This window comes from Equus asinus, chromosome 8 (genome assembly GCF_041296235.1).
Source record: "Equus asinus isolate D_3611 breed Donkey chromosome 8, EquAss-T2T_v2, whole genome shotgun sequence".
Classification (NCBI taxonomy): Eukaryota; Metazoa; Chordata; class Mammalia; order Perissodactyla; family Equidae; genus Equus; species Equus asinus.
Window position 1 is genome coordinate 41,076,356 of NC_091797.1, and position 25,124 is coordinate 41,101,479.

Below are 25,124 nucleotides of genomic sequence, written 5' to 3' on the forward strand. Positions count from 1 at the left end.
TACCAAAATGTATAGGAGGTAGCAAAAACAGTTCTAAGAGGAAAGTTCATAGCAATAAATGCCTATATGTATACACTAGAAAGATCTCAAATAAATAACCTAACTTCTTTACACCTCAAAGACATAGAAAAAGAAAAAGACATGAATCCAAAACTCAGGAGAAGGAAGGAAATAACCAAGATCAAAATGGAAATAAATGAAATAAAGACTAAAAAGACAATAGAAAAGATCAATGTAATTAGGTATTGGATTTTTGGGAAGATAAACAAAATAGAGAAATATTTAGATAGTCTCACCAAGAAAAAGAGAGGACTCAAACAAATAAGATAATAAACAAAAGAGGTGACATTAAAACTGATACCACAAAAACACAAAGGATCATAAGAGACTACTTAAATAGTTATATAGCAACAAATTGGACAACCTAGAAGAAATGGATAAATTCCTAGAAACATACAACCTACCAAGATAGAATCAGGAAGAAATGGGAAACTGAATAGACTGATTACTAGTAAGAAGATTGAATCAGTAATCAAAAACCTCCCAACAAACAAAAGTCCAGGAGCAGATGGCTTCACTGGTGCATTCTACCGAACATTTGAAGAGTGAAGCTTTCCAAACTTTTTCAAAAAACAGAAGAGGAAGTAATACTTCCAACCTCATTTTATGAGGCCAGCATTATCCTGATACTAAACCCAGACGGGAATGTTATAAGAAAAGAAAATTATGTGCCAATACCCCTGATGAAAATAGATGCAAAAATCCTCAATAAAATATTAGCCAACCAAATTCAACAAATGCTAGAAAAACAATTTGTAACAGTGTGTGGTGATAGATGTTAACTAGATTTACTGCGGTGATCACTCTGCAGTATGTACATGTATCGAATCGGTATGCTGTACACTGGAAACCAATACAACTTGACATGTCATTTTATCTCAATTAAAATCAAAAAGGGTTCCAGTCTTAAAGACTGAGAGATTGGTTGATTCTTTTGTTAAAAATGGAGAGGCTAAAGATGACAACCTGCTGTTATGGTTTGAATTGTGTCTCCAAAAAATATATGTCATAACCCCTGGTACTTAAGAATATTATCTTATTTGAAAATAGATTCTTTGCATATGTAATCAAGTTAAGATAATGCCATACTTGATTACGTGGGCTCTAATCTGATATGGATGGTGTCCTTCTAGGAAGGGAAAACAGAGACAAGACACAGACAGGGAGAACACCATATGATGATGGAGGCGAAGATTGGAACAAAGATAAATGTACAAGCCAAGGAATGAGAAGGATTGTTGGCAACAACAGAGGCTAAAAGAAAGGCATAGAACACATTTTCCTTTAGAACCTTCAGAGAGTGTGTTCCTGATGACAGCTTGATTTTGGACTTCTGGTTTCCAGAAGCGTGAGAGAAAAAATTTCTGTTGTTTTAAGTACCCCGGTTGGTGGTACTTCATTATGGCAGCCACAGGAAACTAAAACAGCTACTTTTGGTTGGGGAGAGGGAAACAGTGGATTTATTGAACCAGAGTACATGTAAATTTTCAAGTAGATCTGTCAGGAATGGCAATGGAAATATAGAATTCTGCTTGGAGAGAGGGTTCAGAGCTTGATATACTTTTGGCAATTCTTTGGTGGTTCACCAAAGTACCGTCGTCATTTTGAAGAGGAAATGGGTAAAAAGAGAATTAAGGAAAAGGACTTTTGGTTTCGAAAAAGCAGAAAAGTAATGGCCATTGACATGTGAGAACATCAGGGTTGAACAGTTTATAAAAGCTAATGAAGACCGTTTCAAGGAGGAAGTGGCCAACAGCATGGCATGACTGAAGGTGATCTGAGGAAATGGACTGAAGAAAAAGCATGATTTGGGCTAGAAATGCTAATAATTCTTTGCATTTACACAATGATTTACAATTTGTAAGGCATTTTCATATTTTTTATCTTATTTGTTTACTACAACACCTTAAGGGACAATATCATCCTTATTTTACAGCTGAGCTCACTCTGGAACAGGGAGGTTAAATCCTTGCTTGAAGTGACACAGCTTCTAAATAACAAGATCAAGATGTGAACCTAGATTTTCAGAGTTCAAAGTTATGCTCTTTCCAAGGAATAATGGAATATCTTTTTAAATTCCTTTTAATAAGCCTTTACTCTCACTAGGTCGAGGCTAATGATTACTAAGAAATGACAATCAACCTTGCTTAATGCTTTAATTAGCATGCTGTACATTCAAAGATTTCCTCAGTGTGATTATAAGTTTTGTGTTTATAATTTTCAATTTTAAGATGTCAATAATTTTCATAATTTAATTACATAAGAATTATAAGGATAGTCCTATAATGACTAAAGTTAATAGAATTTTAATGTGTTAAGATAGAAATGGGCTCCAATTGTTATAAGATTTCCTATGTATTCAGCATCCTGAACACAGATTCACTCATTGGTCAAATGATCAAAGAAGACACAGTAAACTAAATTTTGGAAGCTTTCTAATGCAAATGTCTTGTGTGTGTGAAAATGTAAGTGCTTGTTTTGGGAGTGGGAGGGAATGGATGGTGGAAATGTAGCATGTGATCCGGGGGTTTTTCCACATGTCTTGGGTTACAGTGCTCATAATCATTTCCCCACTAGCCTAATTACATGTAATTTTCTCTAGATTCCAGAAAATTCCATCCAAGATGAAATAGTTTGGGAGGATCCTTCAAGAACTTCATAGAAGCAATGGGACTGTCTATGAAAACTCTGCTTACCTGAGAATCTCCAGAGTCACATCCTGCAGAGGAGAGGGGTGAGGGACTGGATGTCCTCAATAGAAAGTATTCAGATTTCGTTACCCTTGACTTTTGGTGGAAACATAGATGTCTGTATTCCATATGTCCCATCTTTTGTGTTAGGTGACCATGTACGTGAAGGGCCTTTCAAGCAGTGAAATATTTTTTCAATATAGAATAATTAAACAACCTGCCATCTGTACAGTCTGGCCCTATAGTTTACTTTACTTGTAATTGCTTCAATGCATTTTGAGCTTTTGAGAATCCCTGTTCCCATCATTTTATTGTTTTCCCTATTATTTTCATTCTGTTTTCACATTTACTGTATGTATCTGTACTTTTTAACTGAAATCTCTGTATATATCTACTGTCTCTCTCAGTTCTTGTTTGTCATTCTGTATTTGTCTTCTCTATCTTTCATTTTGTTTCTGCCCTTTTCCCTTTCCTTTTCCACACTTGGGCTCTTTATCCATTTATCTAGTGATAAATACAGAAATCCCAAAGTGAAGCAGCCGTACAGGGTGGTATAACATTTCACTTAGGAAGTGTGGACCTTCCCTTCCGCTTATCTCAGATAGACGACAAGCAGTGAGGAAGAGCATCTGAGAGTTTGGAATAATTCAGAGCCTAGAAATAGCTTGTTCAATACTTTACTGAGGTGGTGGCAATTTAGATATTTCAGAAGAAAGGCTATCTTCACTGTGTCTACTCTACAGAGAGAATGGTGCCCTGGAACCGGGTGGAGAAGCATTCCTGTTCTTTCCTTTACATTAGATATTAAAATCATAACACCGGCCTGGAATATTTTCTTATTTTTATCTTTTTTATAACCCTATGTTTTGGTGTTTCTCTTTAAACAGTATAAACTTGAAGATTTTTCCCCCATTAGTCTTTGTTTTTTAAATGTGGGGTTGGGAGAGGCACTGCTTAGTTCATTTAGAGCTCTTTTAACTATTGAGATGTGATTCAATCATAACATTATTTTAGTTTGTTCCTTTTTAACGTAGGCATTTGCTTGTCTGATTTCTGAGGCTTTATATATTTGAGAAGTTTTTATCATGCGTCTCTATTTAAATGGCCATTTTACTGGATAAAACATCTGGGTTGAAGTTTTTCCCCTTAATTTAAAAGAAATAATCCTCCATTGTCCTTTCTCATTCAGTGTTGCTTTGAAAGTATTTGATAGTGCATCTAAGTAGATCAACAAATAAATGCAAATCATATGCGTAGAACCACAGCTATATGTCACCTTCCCACAGGTAAAGTTTCAATGGAATGAGCAATTCACAGTCAAAAATCATATCAACACACAAGGAAATAAGATATCATGAGTAAGCACAAGGGATAAACAAAGGAGCAGAATCAGATTCATAAAGACTTTGGATTTTTGAATTTTTAGACATTTAATATGCAATAAATATGAGTAATATCTTTCAATACTTAGAATTCTCAAAATATAAGCAAGAGATAAAGGACAAAAGGAACAAGAAAACAGAGTCTGGTCCTAAACAAGAAGCTGAATCTCTCTTCCAAGATAAATCCCAGAAAATTTAGAGAAGATAAATAGAGAAACTGTAAGAAATCCTGAGGTATTGGTGTATACATGTATGATGGTAGTAGGGGCTGAAGAAGAGGACTTCCCAGCACAATTATAGTCGTTAAAACTGGAAAGAAAGTGTGAGGATTCTGATCTAGCTTCTCCACTGCTTCGTCTTGAGGGACACAGTGTTTACCCTACAACTTCAGCAAGACATAATTTTCCTCCAAGTGTCCTCAGCAATAAAATTCAGAATAACCTAATGTTGTAACGGTGATGAGTTAATCACTTATAAATGCAGTATGAAGCTTAAAAGATAAAAGAAGTAAATATAACTATAAATACAATAATTTGTTAATAGTTACAAAAAATAAAAAGATGTATAATGTAACATCAACACATAAAACATGTGCGAGAGGGAACAAAAATGTTGAACTTTAGAATGCATTTGAACTTAAATTCTTATCAATTGAAAACTCACTGTTATAAAAAATATATTTTATGCGAGCCTCCTGGTAACTGCAAAGCAAACACCTATATTAGATATTCAAAAATAAAGAGAAAGGAATCAAAGCATATCAATTCAGAAAAATCAACAAATCACAAAAGAGGAAATCAGACAAGAAGGTAGAAAAAAATTACAAAACAGCCAGAAATTAATGAACAAAATGTTAATAAGTCCATACCAGTCATAAATTACTTTAAATGTAGACAGATTAAGTGCTCTAATCCAAAGACATAGAGTGGCTGAATGGATAAAACAAAAAGACCCAACTATATGTTGCTGGAAGAGACTTACTTCACCTTTATGAATGTACAGAACTGAAAACACAGGAACTAAAAACATAGTCCACGCAATGGATAAGAAGGCTGGGGTAGCTATTCTTAAGTCAGACAAAATAGACTTGAAGACAAAGATTGTAATAAGAGACTAAAGAGTCATTGTATGAAGACAAGGAGTCAATCCACCAACAGGCTATTACTTTTAAGAATGTTGATACAATCAACATCAGAGCACTTAAATATGTGAAGAAAATTTTATCAGACCAAAAGGGAAAAACGGACAGCAATGCAATGATACTTCATTAGCAGGGGAATTCAGTTCTCCATTTTCATCAAAGGATAGATGTTTAAACAGAAAATCAATAAAGAAACATTGCAGTTAAATGACTAGTTAGATCAAATGGTCTTAAGATATATTTACAGAACATTCCATCCAAAACAGCAGAATACACTTTGCTCCAAGTATGCACAGAACGTTCTCCAGGACAGCTCACATGTGAGGCCACAAAACAAGTCTTAATAAATGTAAGAAGATTGAAATCCTATCACGCGTCACTTCTGATCACAATGATATTAATGGTATGAAACTAGAAATCAATTACAGAAAGAAAACTTGAGAATTCACAAACATGTGGAGAGTGTGCTCTTGAACAACACAAGGGTCAAAGAAGAAATAAAGAGAGAATTCAAAGATACCTTGAGACAATTGAAAATGGAAGTACAATGTACCAAAATGTATAGGAGGTAGCAAAAACAGTTCTAAGAGGAAAGTTCATAGCAATAAATGCCTATATGAATACACTAGAAAGATCTCAAATAAATAACCTAACTTCTTTACACCTCAAAGACATAGAAAAAGAAAAAGACATGAATCCAAAACTCAGGAGAAGGAAGGAAATAACCAAGATCAAAATGGAAATAAATGAAATAAAGACTAAAAAGACAATAGAAAAGATCAATGTAATTAGGTATTGGATTTTTGGGAAGATAAACAAAATAGAGGAATATTTAGATAGTCTCACCAAGAAAAAGAGAGGACTCAAACAAATAAGATAATAAACAAAAGAGGTGACATTAAAACTGATACCACAAAAACACAAAGGATCATAAGAGACTACTTAAATAGTTATATAGCAACAAATTGGACAACCTAGAAGAAATGGATAAATTCCTAGAAACATACAACCTACCAAGATAGAATCAGGAAGAAATGGGAAACTGAATAGACTGATTACTAGTAAGAAGATTGAATCAGTAATCAAAAACCTCCCAACAAACAAAAGTCCAGGAGCAGATGGCTTCACTGGTGAATTCTACCGAACATTTGAAGAGTGAAGCTTTCCAAACTTTTTCAAAAAACAGAAGAGGAAGTAATACTTCCAACCTCATTTTATGAGGCCAGCATTATCCTGATACTAAACCCAGACGGGAATGTTATAAGAAAACAAAATTATGTGCCAATACCCCTGATGAAAATAGATGCAAAAATCCTCAATAAAATATTAGCCAACCAAATTCAACAAATGCTAGAAAAACAATTTGTAACAGTGTGTGGTGATAGATGTTAACTAGATTTACTGCGGTGATCACTCTGCAGTATGTACATGTATCGAATCGGTATGCTGTACACTGGAAACCAATACAACTTGACATGTCATTTTATCTCAATTAAAATCAAAAAGGATTCCAGTCTTAAAGACTGAGAGATTGGTTGATTCTTTTGTTAAAAATGGAGAGGCTAAAGATGACAACCTGCTGTTATGGTTTGAATTGTGTCTCCAAAAAATATATGCCATAACCCCTGGTACTTAAGAATATTATCTTATTTGAAAATAGATTCTTTGCATATGTAATCAAGTTAAGATAATGCCATACTTGATTACGTGGGCTCTAATCTGATATGGATGGTGTCCTTCTAGGAAGGGAAAACAGAGACAAGACACAGACAGGGAGAACACCATATGATGATGGAGGCGAAGATTGGAACAAAGATAAATGTACAAGCCAAGGAATGAGAAGGATTGTTGGCAACAACAGAGGCTAAAAGAAAGGCATAGAACACATTTTCCTTTAGAACCTTCAGAGAGTGTGTTCCTGATGACAGCTTGATTTTGGACTTCTGGTTTCCAGAAGCGTGAGAGAAAAAATTTCTGTTGTTTTAAGTACCCCAGTTGGTGGTACTTCATTATGGCAGCCACAGGAAACTAAAACAGCTACTTTTGGTTGGGGAGAGGGAAACAGTGGATTTATTGAACCAGAGTACATGTAAATTTTCAAGTAGATGTGTCAGGAATGGCAATGGAAATATAGAATTCTGCTTGGAGAGAGGGTTCAGAGCTTGATATACTTTTGGCAATTCTTTGGTGGTTCACCAAAGTACCGTCGTCATTTTGAAGAGGAAATGGGTAAAAAGAGAATTAAGGAAAAGGACTTTTGGTTTCGAAAAAGCAGAAAAGTAATGGCCATTGACATGTGAGAACATCAGGGTTGAACAGTTTATAAAAGCTAATGAAGACCGTTTCAAGGAGGAAGTGGCCAACAGCATGGCATGACTGAAGGTGATCTGAGGAAATGGACTGAAGAAAAAGCATGATTTGGGCTAGAAATGCTAATAATTCTTTGCATTTACACAATGATTTACAATTTGTAAGGCATTTTCATATTTTTTATCTTATTTGTTTACTACAACACCTTAAGGGACAATATCATCCTTATTTTACAGCTGAGCTCACTCTGGAACAGGGAGGTTAAATCCTTGCTTGAAGTGACACAGCTTCTAAATAACAAGATCAAGATGTGAACCTAGATTTTCAGAGTTCAAAGTTATGCTCTTTCCAAGGAATAATGGAATATCTTTTTAAATTCCTTTTAATAAGCCTTTACTCTCACTAGGTCGAGGCTAATGATTACTAAGAAATGACAATCAACCTTGCTTAATGCTTTAATTAGCATGCTGTACATTCAAAGATTTCCTCAGTGTGATTATAAGTTTTGTGTTTATAATTTTCAATTTTAAGATGTCAATAATTTTCATAATTTAATTACATAAGAATTATAAGGATAGTCCTATAATGACTAAAGTTAATAGAATTTTAATGTGTTAAGATAGAAATGGGCTCCAATTGTTATAAGATTTCCTATGTATTCAGCATCCTGAACACAGATTCACTCATTGGTCAAATGATCAAAGAAGACACAGTAAACTAAATTTTGGAAGCTTTCTAATGCAAATGTCTTGTGTGTGTGAAAATGTAAGTGCTTGTTTTGGGAGTGGGAGGGAATGGATGGTGGAAATGTAGCATGTGATCCGGGGGTTTTTCCACATGTCTTGGGTTACAGTGCTCATAATCATTTCCCCACTAGCCTAATTACATGTAATTTTCTCTAGATTCCAGAAAATTCCATCCAAGATGAAATAGTTTGGGAGGATCCTTCAAGAACTTCATAGAAGCAATGGGACTGTCTATGAAAACTCTGCTTACCTGAGAATCTCCAGAGTCACATCCTGCAGAGGAGAGGGGTGAGGGACTGGATGTCCTCAATAGAAAGTATTCAGATTTCGTTACCCTTGACTTTTGGTGGAAACATAGATGTCTGTATTCCATATGTCCCATCTTTTGTGTTAGGTGACCATGTACGTGAAGGGCCTTTCAAGCAGTGAAATATTTTTTCAATATAGAATAATTAAACAACCTGCCATCTGTACAGTCTGGCCCTATAGTTTACTTTACTTGTAATTGCTTCAATGCATTTTGAGCTTTTGAGAATCCCTGTTCCCATCATTTTATTGTTTTCCCTATTATTTTCATTCTGTTTTCACATTTACTGTATGTATCTGTACTTTTTAACTGAAATCTCTGTATATATCTACTGTCTCTCTCAGTTCTTGTTTGTCATTCTGTATTTGTCTTCTCTATCTTTCATTTTGTTTCTTCCCTTTTCCCTTTCCTTTTCCACACTTGGGCTCTTTATCCATTTATCTAGTGATAAATACAGAAATCCCAAAGTGAAGCAGCCGTACAGGGTGGTATAACATTTCACTTAGGAAGTGTGGACCTTCCCTTCCGCTTATCTCAGATAGACGACAAGCAGTGAGGAAGAGCATCTGAGAGTTTGGAATAATTCAGAGCCTAGAAATAGCTTGTTCAATACTTTACTGAGGTGGTGGCAATTTAGATATTTCAGAAGAAAGGCTATTTTCACTGTGTCTACTCTACAGAGAGAATGGTGCCCTGGAACCGGGTGGAGAAGCATTCCTGTTCTTTCCTTTACATTAGATATTAAAATCATAACACCAGCCTGGAATATTTTCTTATTTTTATCTTTTTTATAACCCTATGTTTTGGTGTTTCTCTTTAAACAGTATAAAGTTGAAGATTTTTCCCCCATTAGTCTTTGTTTTTTAAATGTGGGGTTGGGAGAGGCACTGCTTAGTTCATTTAGAGCTCTTTTAACTATTGAGATGTGATTCAATCATAACATTATTTTAGTTTGTTCCTTTTTAACGTAGGCATTTGCTTGTCTGATTTCTGAGGCTTTATATATTTGAGAAGTTTTTATCATGCGTCTCTATTTAAATGGCCATTTTACTGGATAAAACATCTGGGTTGAAGTTTTTCCCCTTAATTTAAAAGAAATAATCCTCCATTGTCCTTTCTCATTCAGTGTTGCTTTGAAAGTATTTGATAGTGCATCTAAGTAGATCAACAAATAAATGCAAATCATATGCGTAGAACCACAGCTATATGTCACCTTCCCACAGGTAAAGTTTCAATGGAATGAGCAATTCACAGTCAAAAATCATATCAACACACAAGGAAATAAGATATCATGAGTAAGCACAAGGGATAAACAAAGGAGCAGAATCAGATTCATAAAGACTTTGGATTTTTGAATTTTTAGACATTTAATATGCAATAAATATGAGTAATATCTTTCAATACTTAGAATTCTCAAAATATAAGCAAGAGATAAAGGACAAAAGGAACAAGAAAACAGAGTCTGGTCCTAAACAAGAAGCTGAATTATGATGAACACTGTCTCTCTCTTCCAAGATAAATCCCAGAAAATTTAGAGAAGATAAATAGAGAAACTGTAAGAAATCCTGAGGTATTGGTGTATACATGTATGATGGTAGTAGGGGCTGAAGAAGAGGACTTCCCAGCACAATTATAGTCGTTAAAACTGGAAAGAAAGTGTGAGGATTCTGATCTAGCTTCTCCACTGCTTCGTCTTGAGGGACACAGTGTTTACCCTACAACTTCAGCAAGACATAATTTTCCTCCAAGTGTCCTCAGCAATAAAATTCAGAATAACCTAATGTTGTAACGGTGATGAGTTAATCACTTATAAATGCAGTATGAAGCTTAAAAGATAAAAGAAGTAAATATAACTATAAATACAATAATTTGTTAATAGTTACAAAAAATAAAAAGATGTATAATGTAACATCAACACATAAAACATGTGCGAGAGGGAACAAAAATGTTGAACTTTAGAATGCATTTGAACTTAAATTCTTATCAATTGAAAACTCACTGTTATAAAAAATATATTTTATGCGAGCCTCCTGGTAACTGCAAAGCAAACACCTATATTAGATATTCAAAAATAAAGAGAAAGGAATCAAAGCATATCAATTCAGAAAAATCAACAAATCACAAAAGAGGAAATCAGACAAGAAGGTAGAAAAAAATTACAAAACAGCCAGAAATTAATGAAGAAAATGTTAATAAGTCCATACCAGTCATAAATTACTTTAAATGTAGACAGATTAAGTGCTCTAATCCAAAGACATAGAGTGGCTGAATGGATAAAACAAAAAGACCCAACTATATGTTGCTGGAAGAGACTTACTTCACCTTTATGAATGTACAGAACTGAAAACACAGGAACTAAAAACATAGTCCACGCAATGGATAAGAAGGCTGGGGTAGCTATTCTTAAGTCAGACAAAATAGACTTGAAGACAAAGATTGTAATAAGAGACTAAAAAGTCATTGTATGAAGACAAGGAGTCAATCCACCAACAGGCTATTACTTTTAAGAATGTTGATACAATCAACATCAGAGCACTTAAATATGTGAAGAAAATTTTATCAGACCAAAAGGGAAAAACGGACAGCAATGCAATGATACTTCATTAGCAGGGGAATTCAGTTCTCCATTTTCATCAAAGGATAGATGTTTAAACAGAAAATCAATAAAGAAACATTGCAGTTAAATGACTAGTTAGATCAAATGGTCTTAAGATATATTTACAGAACATTCCATCCAAAACAGCAGAATACACTTTGCTCCAAGTATGCACAGAACGTTCTCCAGGACAGCTCACATGTGAGGCCACAAAACAAGTCTTAATAAATGTAAGAAGATTGAAATCCTATCACGCGTCACTTCTGATCACAATGATATTAATGGTATGAAACTAGAAATCAATTACAGAAAGAAAACTTGAGAATTCACAAACATGTGGAGAGTGTGCTCTTGAACAACACAAGGGTCAAAGAAGAAATAAAGAGAGAATTCAAAGATACCTTGAGACAATTGAAAATGGAAGTACAATGTACCAAAATGTATAGGAGGTAGCAAAAACAGTTCTAAGAGGAAAGTTCATAGCAATAAATGCCTATATGTATACACTAGAAAGATCTCAAATAAATAACCTAACTTCTTTACACCTCAAAGACATAGAAAAAGAAAAAGACATGAATCCAAAACTCAGGAGAAGGAAGGAAATAACCAAGATCAAAATGGAAATAAATGAAATAAAGACTAAAAAGACAATAGAAAAGATCAATGTAATTAGGTATTGGATTTTTGGGAAGATAAACAAAATAGAGAAATATTTAGATAGTCTCACCAAGAAAAAGAGAGGACTCAAACAAATAAGATAATAAACAAAAGAGGTGACATTAAAACTGATACCACAAAAACACAAAGGATCATAAGAGACTACTTAAATAGTTATATAGCAACAAATTGGACAACCTAGAAGAAATGGATAAATTCCTAGAAACATACAACCTACCAAGATAGAATCAGGAAGAAATGGGAAACTGAATAGACTGATTACTAGTAAGAAGATTGAATCAGTAATCAAAAACCTCCCAACAAACAAAAGTCCAGGAGCAGATGGCTTCACTGGTGCATTCTACCGAACATTTGAAGAGTGAAGCTTTCCAAACTTTTTCAAAAAACAGAAGAGGAAGTAATACTTCCAACCTCATTTTATGAGGCCAGCATTATCCTGATACTAAACCCAGACGGGAATGTTATAAGAAAAGAAAATTATGTGCCAATACCCCTGATGAAAATAGATGCAAAAATCCTCAATAAAATATTAGCCAACCAAATTCAACAAATGCTAGAAAAACAATTTGTAACAGTGTGTGGTGATAGATGTTAACTAGATTTACTGCGGTGATCACTCTGCAGTATGTACATGTATCGAATCGGTATGCTGTACACTGGAAACCAATACAACTTGACATGTCATTTTATCTCAATTAAAATCAAAAAGGGTTCCAGTCTTAAAGACTGAGAGATTGGTTGATTCTTTTGTTAAAAATGGAGAGGCTAAAGATGACAACCTGCTGTTATGGTTTGAATTGTGTCTCCAAAAAATATATGTCATAACCCCTGGTACTTAAGAATATTATCTTATTTGAAAATAGATTCTTTGCATATGTAATCAAGTTAAGATAATGCCATACTTGATTACGTGGGCTCTAATCTGATATGGATGGTGTCCTTCTAGGAAGGGAAAACAGAGACAAGACACAGACAGGGAGAACACCATATGATGATGGAGGCGAAGATTGGAACAAAGATAAATGTACAAGCCAAGGAATGAGAAGGATTGTTGGCAACAACAGAGGCTAAAAGAAAGGCATAGAACACATTTTCCTTTAGAACCTTCAGAGAGTGTGTTCCTGATGACAGCTTGATTTTGGACTTCTGGTTTCCAGAAGCGTGAGAGAAAAAATTTCTGTTGTTTTAAGTACCCCGGTTGGTGGTACTTCATTATGGCAGCCACAGGAAACTAAAACAGCTACTTTTGGTTGGGGAGAGGGAAACAGTGGATTTATTGAACCAGAGTACATGTAAATTTTCAAGTAGATCTGTCAGGAATGGCAATGGAAATATAGAATTCTGCTTGGAGAGAGGGTTCAGAGCTTGATATACTTTTGGCAATTCTTTGGTGGTTCACCAAAGTACCGTCGTCATTTTGAAGAGGAAATGGGTAAAAAGAGAATTAAGGAAAAGGACTTTTGGTTTCGAAAAAGCAGAAAAGTAATGGCCATTGACATGTGAGAACATCAGGGTTGAACAGTTTATAAAAGCTAATGAAGACCGTTTCAAGGAGGAAGTGGCCAACAGCATGGCATGACTGAAGGTGATCTGAGGAAATGGACTGAAGAAAAAGCATGATTTGGGCTAGAAATGCTAATAATTCTTTGCATTTACACAATGATTTACAATTTGTAAGGCATTTTCATATTTTTTATCTTATTTGTTTACTACAACACCTTAAGGGACAATATCATCCTTATTTTACAGCTGAGCTCACTCTGGAACAGGGAGGTTAAATCCTTGCTTGAAGTGACACAGCTTCTAAATAACAAGATCAAGATGTGAACCTAGATTTTCAGAGTTCAAAGTTATGCTCTTTCCAAGGAATAATGGAATATCTTTTTAAATTCCTTTTAATAAGCCTTTACTCTCACTAGGTCGAGGCTAATGATTACTAAGAAATGACAATCAACCTTGCTTAATGCTTTAATTAGCATGCTGTACATTCAAAGATTTCCTCAGTGTGATTATAAGTTTTGTGTTTATAATTTTCAATTTTAAGATGTCAATAATTTTCATAATTTAATTACATAAGAATTATAAGGATAGTCCTATAATGACTAAAGTTAATAGAATTTTAATGTGTTAAGATAGAAATGGGCTCCAATTGTTATAAGATTTCCTATGTATTCAGCATCCTGAACACAGATTCACTCATTGGTCAAATGATCAAAGAAGACACAGTAAACTAAATTTTGGAAGCTTTCTAATGCAAATGTCTTGTGTGTGTGAAAATGTAAGTGCTTGTTTTGGGAGTGGGAGGGAATGGATGGTGGAAATGTAGCATGTGATCCGGGGGTTTTTCCACATGTCTTGGGTTACAGTGCTCATAATCATTTCCCCACTAGCCTAATTACATGTAATTTTCTCTAGATTCCAGAAAATTCCATCCAAGATGAAATAGTTTGGGAGGATCCTTCAAGAACTTCATAGAAGCAATGGGACTGTCTATGAAAACTCTGCTTACCTGAGAATCTCCAGAGTCACATCCTGCAGAGGAGAGGGGTGAGGGACTGGATGTCCTCAATAGAAAGTATTCAGATTTCGTTACCCTTGACTTTTGGTGGAAACATAGATGTCTGTATTCCATATGTCCCATCTTTTGTGTTAGGTGACCATGTACGTGAAGGGCCTTTCAAGCAGTGAAATATTTTTTCAATATAGAATAATTAAACAACCTGCCATCTGTACAGTCTGGCCCTATAGTTTACTTTACTTGTAATTGCTTCAATGCATTTTGAGCTTTTGAGAATCCCTGTTCCCATCATTTTATTGTTTTCCCTATTATTTTCATTCTGTTTTCACATTTACTGTATGTATCTGTACTTTTTAACTGAAATCTCTGTATATATCTACTGTCTCTCTCAGTTCTTGTTTGTCATTCTGTATTTGTCTTCTCTATCTTTCATTTTGTTTCTGCCCTTTTCCCTTTCCTTTTCCACACTTGGGCTCTTTATCCATTTATCTAGTGATAAATACAGAAATCCCAAAGTGAAGCAGCCGTACAGGGTGGTATAACATTTCACTTAGGAAGTGTGGACCTTCCCTTCCGCTTATCTCAGATAGACGACAAGCAGTGAGGAAGAGCATCTGAGAGTTTGGAATAATTCAGAGCCTAGAAATAGCTTGTTCAATACTTTACTGAGGTGGTGGCAATTTAGATATTTCAGAAGAAAGGCTATCTTCACTGTGTCTACTCTACAGAGAGAATGGTGCCCTGGAACCGGGTGGAGAAGCATTCCTGTTCTTTCCTTTACATTAGATATTAAAATCATAACACCGGCCTGGAATATTTTCTTATTTTTATCTTTTTTATAACCCTATGTTTTGGTGTTTCTCTTTAAACAGTATAAACTTGAAGATTTTTCCCCCATTAGTCTTTGTTTTTTAAATGTGGGGTTGGGAGAGGCACTGCTTAGTTCATTTAGAGCTCTTTTAACTATTGAGATGTGATTCAATCATAACATTATTTTAGTTTGTTCCTTTTTAACGTAGGCATTTGCTTGTCTGATTTCTGAGGCTTTATATATTTGAGAAGTTTTTATCATGCGTCTCTATTTAAATGGCCATTTTACTGGATAAAACATCTGGGTTGAAGTTTTTCCCCTTAATTTAAAAGAAATAATCCTCCATTGTCCTTTCTCATTCAGTGTTGCTTTGAAAGTATTTGATAGTGCATCTAAGTAGATCAACAAATAAATGCAAATCATATGCGTAGAACCACAGCTATATGTCACCTTCCCACAGGTAAAGTTTCAATGGAATGAGCAATTCACAGTCAAAAATCATATCAACACACAAGGAAATAAGATATCATGAGTAAGCACAAGGGATAAACAAAGGAGCAGAATCAGATTCATAAAGACTTTGGATTTTTGAATTTTTAGACATTTAATATGCAATAAATATGAGTAATATCTTTCAATACTTAGAATTCTCAAAATATAAGCAAGAGATAAAGGACAAAAGGAACAAGAAAACAGAGTCTGGTCCTAAACAAGAAGCTGAATCTCTCTTCCAAGATAAATCCCAGAAAATTTAGAGAAGATAAATAGAGAAACTGTAAGAAATCCTGAGGTATTGGTGTATACATGTATGATGGTAGTAGGGGCTGAAGAAGAGGACTTCCCAGCACAATTATAGTCGTTAAAACTGGAAAGAAAGTGTGAGGATTCTGATCTAGCTTCTCCACTGCTTCGTCTTGAGGGACACAGTGTTTACCCTACAACTTCAGCAAGACATAATTTTCCTCCAAGTGTCCTCAGCAATAAAATTCAGAATAACCTAATGTTGTAACGGTGATGAGTTAATCACTTATAAATGCAGTATGAAGCTTAAAAGATAAAAGAAGTAAATATAACTATAAATACAATAATTTGTTAATAGTTACAAAAAATAAAAAGATGTATAATGTAACATCAACACATAAAACATGTGCGAGAGGGAACAAAAATGTTGAACTTTAGAATGCATTTGAACTTAAATTCTTATCAATTGAAAACTCACTGTTATAAAAAATATATTTTATGCGAGCCTCCTGGTAACTGCAAAGCAAACACCTATATTAGATATTCAAAAATAAAGAGAAAGGAATCAAAGCATATCAATTCAGAAAAATCAACAAATCACAAAAGAGGAAATCAGACAAGAAGGTAGAAAAAAATTACAAAACAGCCAGAAATTAATGAACAAAATGTTAATAAGTCCATACCAGTCATAAATTACTTTAAATGTAGACAGATTAAGTGCTCTAATCCAAAGACATAGAGTGGCTGAATGGATAAAACAAAAAGACCCAACTATATGTTGCTGGAAGAGACTTACTTCACCTTTATGAATGTACAGAACTGAAAACACAGGAACTAAAAACATAGTCCACGCAATGGATAAGAAGGCTGGGGTAGCTATTCTTAAGTCAGACAAAATAGACTTGAAGACAAAGATTGTAATAAGAGACTAAAGAGTCATTGTATGAAGACAAGGAGTCAATCCACCAACAGGCTATTACTTTTAAGAATGTTGATACAATCAACATCAGAGCACTTAAATATGTGAAGAAAATTTTATCAGACCAAAAGGGAAAAACGGACAGCAATGCAATGATACTTCATTAGCAGGGGAATTCAGTTCTCCATTTTCATCAAAGGATAGATGTTTAAACAGAAAATCAATAAAGAAACATTGCAGTTAAATGACTAGTTAGATCAAATGGTCTTAAGATATATTTACAGAACATTCCATCCAAAACAGCAGAATACACTTTGCTCCAAGTATGCACAGAACGTTCTCCAGGACAGCTCACATGTGAGGCCACAAAACAAGTCTTAATAAATGTAAGAAGATTGAAATCCTATCACGCGTCACTTCTGATCACAATGATATTAATGGTATGAAACTAGAAATCAATTACAGAAAGAAAACTTGAGAATTCACAAACATGTGGAGAGTGTGCTCTTGAACAACACAAGGGTCAAAGAAGAAATAAAGAGAGAATTCAAAGATACCTTGAGACAATTGAAAATGGAAGTACAATGTACCAAAATGTATAGGAGGTAGCAAAAACAGTTCTAAGAGGAAAGTTCATAGCAATAAATGCCTATATGAATACACTAGAAAGATCTCAAATAAATAACCTAACTTCTTTACACCTCAAAGACATAGAAAAAGAAAAAGACATGAATCCAAAACTCAGGAGAAGGAAGGAAATAACCAAGATCAAAATGGAAATAAATGAAATAAAGACTAAAAAGACAATAGAAAAGATCAATGTAATTAGGTATTGGATTTTTGGGAAGATAAACAAAATAGAGGAATATTTAGATAGTCTCACCAAGAAAAAGAGAGGACTCAAACAAATAAGATAATAAACAAAAGAGGTGACATTAAAACTGATACCACAAAAACACAAAGGATCATAAGAGACTACTTAAATAGTTATATAGCAACAAATTGGACAACCTAGAAGAAATGGATAAATTCCTAGAAACATACAACCTACCAAGATAGAATCAGGAAGAAATGGGAAACTGAATAGACTGATTACTAGTAAGAAGATTGAATCAGTAATCAAAAACCTCCCAACAAACAAAAGTCCAGGAGCAGATGGCTTCACTGGTGAATTCTACCGAACATTTGAAGAGTGAAGCTTTCCAAACTTTTTCAAAAAACAGAAGAGGAAGTAATACTTCCAACCTCATTTTATGAGGCCAGCATTATCCTGATACTAAACCCAGACGGGAATGTTATAAGAAAACAAAATTATGTGCCAATACCCCTGATGAAAATAGATGCAAAAATCCTCAATAAAATATTAGCCAACCAAATTCAACAAATGCTAGAAAAACAATTTGTAACAGTGTGTGGTGATAGATGTTAACTAGATTTACTGCGGTGATCACTCTGCAGTATGTACATGTATCGAATCGGTATGCTGTACACTGGAAACCAATACAACTTGACATGTCATTTTATCTCAATTAAAATCAAAAAGGATTCCAGTCTTAAAGACTGAGAGATTGGTTGATTCTTTTGTTAAAAATGGAGAGGCTAAAGATGACAACCTGCTGTTATGGTTTGAATTGTGTCTCCAAAAAATATATGCCATAACCCCTGGTACTTAAGAATATTATCTTATTTGAAAATAGATTCTTTGCATATGTAATCAAGTTAAGATAATGCCATACTTGATTACGTGGGCTCTAATCTGATATGGATGGTGTCCTTCTAGGAAGGGAAAACAGAGACAAGACACAGACAGGGAGAACACCATATGATGATGGAGGCGAAGATTGGAACAAAGATAAATGTACAAGCCAAGGAATGAGAAGGATTGTTGGCAACAACAGAGGCTAAAAGAAAGGCATAGAACACATTTTCCTTTAGAACCTTCAGAGAGTGTGTTCCTGATGACAGCTTGATTTTGGACTTCTGGTTTCCAGAAGCGTGAGAGAAAAAATTTCTGTTGTTTTAAGTACCCCAGTTGGTGGTACTTCATTATGGCAGCCACAGGAAACTAAAACAGCTACTTTTGGTTGGGGAGAGGGAAACAGTGGATTTATTGAACCAGAGTACATGTAAATTTTCAAGTAGATGTGTCAGGAATGGCAATGGAAATATAGAATTCTGCTTGGAGAGAGGGTTCAGAGCTTGATATACTTTTGGCAATTCTTTGGTGGTTCACCAAAGTACCGTCGTCATTTTGAAGAGGAAATGGGTAAAAAGAGAATTAAGGAAAAGGACTTTTGGTTTCGAAAAAGCAGAAAAGTAATGGCCATTGACATGTGAGAACATCAGGGTTGAACAGTTTATAAAAGCTAATGAAGACCGTTTCAAGGAGGAAGTGGCCAACAGCATGGCATGACTGAAGGTGATCTGAGGAAATGGACTGAAGAAAAAGCATGATTTGGGCTAGAAATGCTAATAATTCTTTGCATTTACACAATGATTTACAATTTGTAAGGCATTTTCATATTTTTTATCTTATTTGTTTACTACAACACCTTAAGGGACAATATCATCCTTATTTTACAGCTGAGCTCACTCTGGAACAGGGAGGTTAAATCCTTGCTTGAAGTGACACAGCTTCTAAATAACAAGATCAAGATGTGAACCTAGATTTTCAGAGTTCAAAGTTATGCTCTTTCCAAGGAATAATGGAATATCTTTTTAAATTCCTTTTAATAAGCCTTTACTCTCACTAGGTCGAGGCTAATGATTACTAAGAAATGACAATCAACCTTGCTTAATGCTTTAATTAGCATGCTGTACATTCAAAGATTTCCTCAGTGTGATTATAAGTTTTGTGTTTATAATTTTCAATTTTAAGATGTCAATAATTTTCATAATTTAATTACATAAGAATTATAAGGATAGTCCTATAATGACTAAAGTTAATAGAATTTTAATGTGTTAAGATAGAAATGGGCTCCAATTGTTATAAGATTTCCTATGTATTCAGCATCCTGAACACAGATTCACTCATTGGTCAAATGATCAAAGAAGACACAGTAAACTAAATTTTGGAAGCTTTCTAATGCAAATGTCTTGTGTGTGTGAAAATGTAAGTGCTTGTTTTGGGAGTGGGAGGGAATGGATGGTGGAAATGTAGCATGTGATCCGGGGGTTTTTCCACATGTCTTGGGTTACAGTGCTCATAATCATTTCCCCACTAGCCTAATTACATGTAATTTTCTCTAGATTCCAGAAAATTCCATCCAAGATGAAATAGTTTGGGAGGATCCTTCAAGAACTTCATAGAAGCAATGGGACTGTCTATGAAAACTCTGCTTACCTGAGAATCTCCAGAGTCACATCCTGCAGAGGAGAGGGGTGAGGGACTGGATGTCCTCAATAGAAAGTATTCAGATTTCGTTACCCTTGACTTTTGGTGGAAACATAGATGTCTGTATTCCATATGTCCCATCTTTTGTGTTAGGTGACCATGTACGTGAAGGGCCTTTCAAGCAGTGAAATATTTTTTCAATATAGAATAATTAAACAACCTGCCATCTGTACAGTCTGGCCCTATAGTTTACTTTACTTGTAATTGCTTCAATGCATTTTGAGCTTTTGAGAATCCCTGTTCCCATCATTTTATTGTTTTCCCTATTATTTTCATTCTGTTTTCACATTTACTGTATGTATCTGTACTTTTTAACTGAAATCTCTGTATATATCTACTGTCTCTCTCAGTTCTTGTTTGTCATTCTGTATTTGTCTTCTCTATCTTTCATTTTGTTTCTGCCCTTTTCCCTTTCCTTTTCCACACTTGGGCTCTTTATCCATTTATCTAGTGATAAATACAGAAATCCCAAAGTGAAGCAGCCGTACAGGGTGGTATAACATTTCACTTAGGAAGTGTGGACCTTCCCTTCCGCTTATCTCAGATAGACGACAAGCAGTGAGGAAGAGCATCTGAGAGTTTGGAATAATTCAGAGCCTAGAAATAGCTTGTTCAATACTTTACTGAGGTGGTGGCAATTTAGATATTTCAGAAGAAAGGCTATCTTCACTGTGTCTACTCTACAGAGAGAATGGTGCCCTGGAACCGGGTGGAGAAGCATTCCTGTTCTTTCCTTTACATTAGATATTAAAATCATAACACCGGCCTGGAATATTTTCTTATTTTTATCTTTTTTATAACCCTATGTTTTGGTGTTTCTCTTTAAACAGTATAAAGTTGAAGATTTTTCCCCCATTAGTCTTTGTTTTTTAAATGTGGGGTTGGGAGAGGCACTGCTTAGTTCATTTAGAGCTCTTTTAACTATTGAGATGTGATTCAATCATAACATTATTTTAGTTTGTTCCTTTTTAACGTAGGCATTTGCTTGTCTGATTTCTGAGGCTTTATATATTTGAGAAGTTTTTATCATGCGTCTCTATTTAAATGGCCATTTTACTGGATAAAACATCTGGGTTGAAGTTTTTCCCCTTAATTTAAAAGAAATAATCCTCCATTGTCCTTTCTCATTCAGTGTTGCTTTGAAAGTATTTGATAGTGCATCTAAGTAGATCAACAAATAAATGCAAATCATATGCGTAGAACCACAGCTATATGTCACCTTCCCACAGGTAAAGTTTCAATGGAATGAGCAATTCACAGTCAAAAATCATATCAACACACAAGGAAATAAGATATCATGAGTAAGCACAAGGGATAAACAAAGGAGCAGAATCAGATTCATAAAGACTTTGGATTTTTGAATTTTTAGACATTTAATATGCAATAAATATGAGTAATATCTTTCAATACTTAGAATTCTCAAAATATAAGCAAGAGATAAAGGACAAAAGGAACAAGAAAACAGAGTCTGGTCCTAAACAAGAAGCTGAATTATGATGAACACTGTCTCTCTCTTCCAAGATAAATCCCAGAAAATTTAGAGAAGATAAATAGAGAAACTGTAAGAAATCCTGAGGTATTGGTGTATACATGTATGATGGTAGTAGGGGCTGAAGAAGAGGACTTCCCAGCACAATTATAGTCGTTAAAACTGGAAAGAAAGTGTGAGGATTCTGATCTAGCTTCTCCACTGCTTCGTCTTGAGGGACACAGTGTTTACCCTACAACTTCAGCAAGACATAATTTTCCTCCAAGTGTCCTCAGCAATAAAATTCAGAATAACCTAATGTTGTAACGGTGATGAGTTAATCACTTATAAATGCAGTATGAAGCTTAAAAGATAAAAGAAGTAAATATAACTATAAATACAATAATTTGTTAATAGTTACAAAAAATAAAAAGATGTATAATGTAACATCAACACATAAAACATGTGCGAGAGGGAACAAAAATGTTGAACTTTAGAATGCATTTGAACTTAAATTCTTATCAATTGAAAACTCACTGTTATAAAAAATATATTTTATGCGAGCCTCCTGGTAACTGCAAAGCAAACACCTATATTAGATATTCAAAAATAAAGAGAAAGGAATCAAAGCATATCAATTCAGAAAAATCAACAAATCACAAAAGAGGAAATCAGACAAGAAGGTAGAAAAAAATTACAAAACAGCCAGAAATTAATGAACAAAATGTTAATAAGTCCATACCAGTCATAAATTACTTTAAATGTAGACAGATTAAGTGCTCTAATCCAAAGACATAGAGTGGCTGAATGGATAAAACAAAAAGACCCAACTATATGTTGCTGGAAGAGACTTACTTCACCTTTATGAATGTACAGAACTGAAAACACAGGAACTAAAAACATAGTCCACGCAATGGATAAGAAGGCTGGGGTAGCTATTCTTAAGTCAGACAAAATAGACTTGAAGACAAAGATTGTAATAAGAGACTAAAGAGTCATTGTATGAAGACAAGGAGTCAATCCACCAACAGGCTATTACTTTTAAGAATGTTGATACAATCAACATCAGAGCACTTAAATATGTGAAGAAAATTTTATCAGACCAAAAGGGAAAAACGGACAGCAATGCAATGATACTTCATTAGCAGGGGAATTCAGTTCTCCATTTTCATCAAAGGATAGATGTTTAAACAGAAAATCAATAAAGAAACATTGCAGTTAAATGACTAGTTAGATCAAATGGTCTTAAGATATATTTACAGAACATTCCATCCAAAACAGCAGAATACACTTTGCTCCAAGTATGCACAGAACGTTCTCCAGGACAGCTCACATGTGAGGCCACAAAACAAGTCTTAATAAATGTAAGAAGATTGAAATCCTATCATGCGTCACTTCTGATCACAATGATATTAATGGTATGAAACTAGAAATCAATTACAGAAAGAAAACTTGAGAATTCACAAACATGTGGAGAGTGTGCTCTTGAACAACACAAGGGTCAAAGAAGAAATAAAGAGAGAATTCAAAGATACCTTGAGACAATTGAAAATGGAAGTACAATGTACCAAAATGTATAGGAGGTAGCAAAAACAGTTCTAAGAGGAAAGTTCATAGCAATAAATGCCTATATGAATACACTAGAAAGATCTCAAATAAATAACCTAACTTCTTTACACCTCAAAGACATAGGAAAAGAAAAAGAAATGAATCCAAAACTCAGGAGAAGGAAGGAAATAACCAAGATCAAAATGGAAATAAATGAAATAAAGACTAAAAAGACAATAGAAAAGATCAATGTAATTAGGTATTGGATTTTTGGGAAGATAAACAAAATAGAGGAATATTTAGATAGTCTCACCAAGAATAAGAGAGGACTCAAACAAATAAGATAATAAACAAAAGAGGTGACATTAAAAGTGATACCACAAAAACACAAAGGATCATAAGAGACTACTTAAATAGTTATATAGCAACAAATTGGACAACCTAGAAGAAATGGATAAATTCCTAGAAACATACAACCTACCAAGATAGAATCAGGAAGAAATGGGAAACTGAATAGACTGATTACTAGTAAGAAGATTGAATCAGTAATCAAAAACCTCCCAACAAACAAAAGTCCAGGAGCAGATGGCTTCACTGGTGAATTCTACCGAACATTTGAAGAGTGAAGCTTTCCAAACTTTTTCAAAAAGCAGAAGAGGAAGTAATACTTCCAACCTCATTTCATGAGGCCAGCATTATCCTGATACTAAACCCAGACGGGAATGTTATAAGAAAAGAAAATTATGTGCCAATACCCCTGATGAAAATAGATGCAAAAATTCTCAATAAAATATTAGCCAACCAAATTCAACAAATGCTAGAAAAACAATTTGTAACAGTGTGTGGTGATAGATGTTAACTAGATTTACTGCGGTGATCACTCTGCAGTATGTACATGTATCGAATCGGTATGCTGTACACTGGAAACCAATACAACTTGACATGTCATTTTATCTCAATTAAAATCAAAAAGGATTCCAGTCTTAAAGACTGAGAGATTGGTTGATTCTTTTGTTAAAAATGGAGAGGCTAAAGATGACAACCTGCTGTTATGGTTTGAATTGTGTCTCCAAAAAATATATGTCATAACCCCTGGTACTTAAGAATATTATCTTATTTGAAAATAGATTCTTTGCATATGTAATCAAGTTAAGATAATGCCATACTTGATTACGTGGGCTCTAATCTGATATGGATGGTGTCCTTCTAGGAAGGGAAAACAGAGACAAGACACAGACAGGGAGAACACCATATGATGATGGAGGCGAAGATTGGAACAAAGATAAATGTACAAGCCAAGGAATGAGAAGGATTGTTGGCAACAACAGAGGCTAAAAGAAAGGCATAGAACACATTTTCCTTTAGAACCTTCAGAGAGTGTGTTCCTGATGACAGCTTGATTTTGGACTTCTGGTTTCCAGAAGCGTGAGAGAAAAAATTTCTGTTGTTTTAAGTACCCCGGTTGGTGGTACTTCATTATGGCAGCCACAGGAAACTAAAACAGCTACTTTTGGTTGGGGAGAGGGAAACAGTGGATTTATTGAACCAGAGTACATGTAAATTTTCAAGTAGATGTGTCAGGAATGGCAATGGAAATATAGAATTCTGCTTGGAGAGAGGGTTCAGAGCTTGATATACTTTTGGCAATTCTTTGGTGGTTCACCAAAGTACCGTCGTCATTTTGAAGAGGAAATGGGTAAAAAGAGAATTAAGGAAAAGGACTTTTGGTTTCGAAAAAGCAGAAAAGTAATGGCCATTGACATGTGAGAACATCAGGGTTGAACAGTTTATAAAAGCTAATGAAGACCGTTTCAA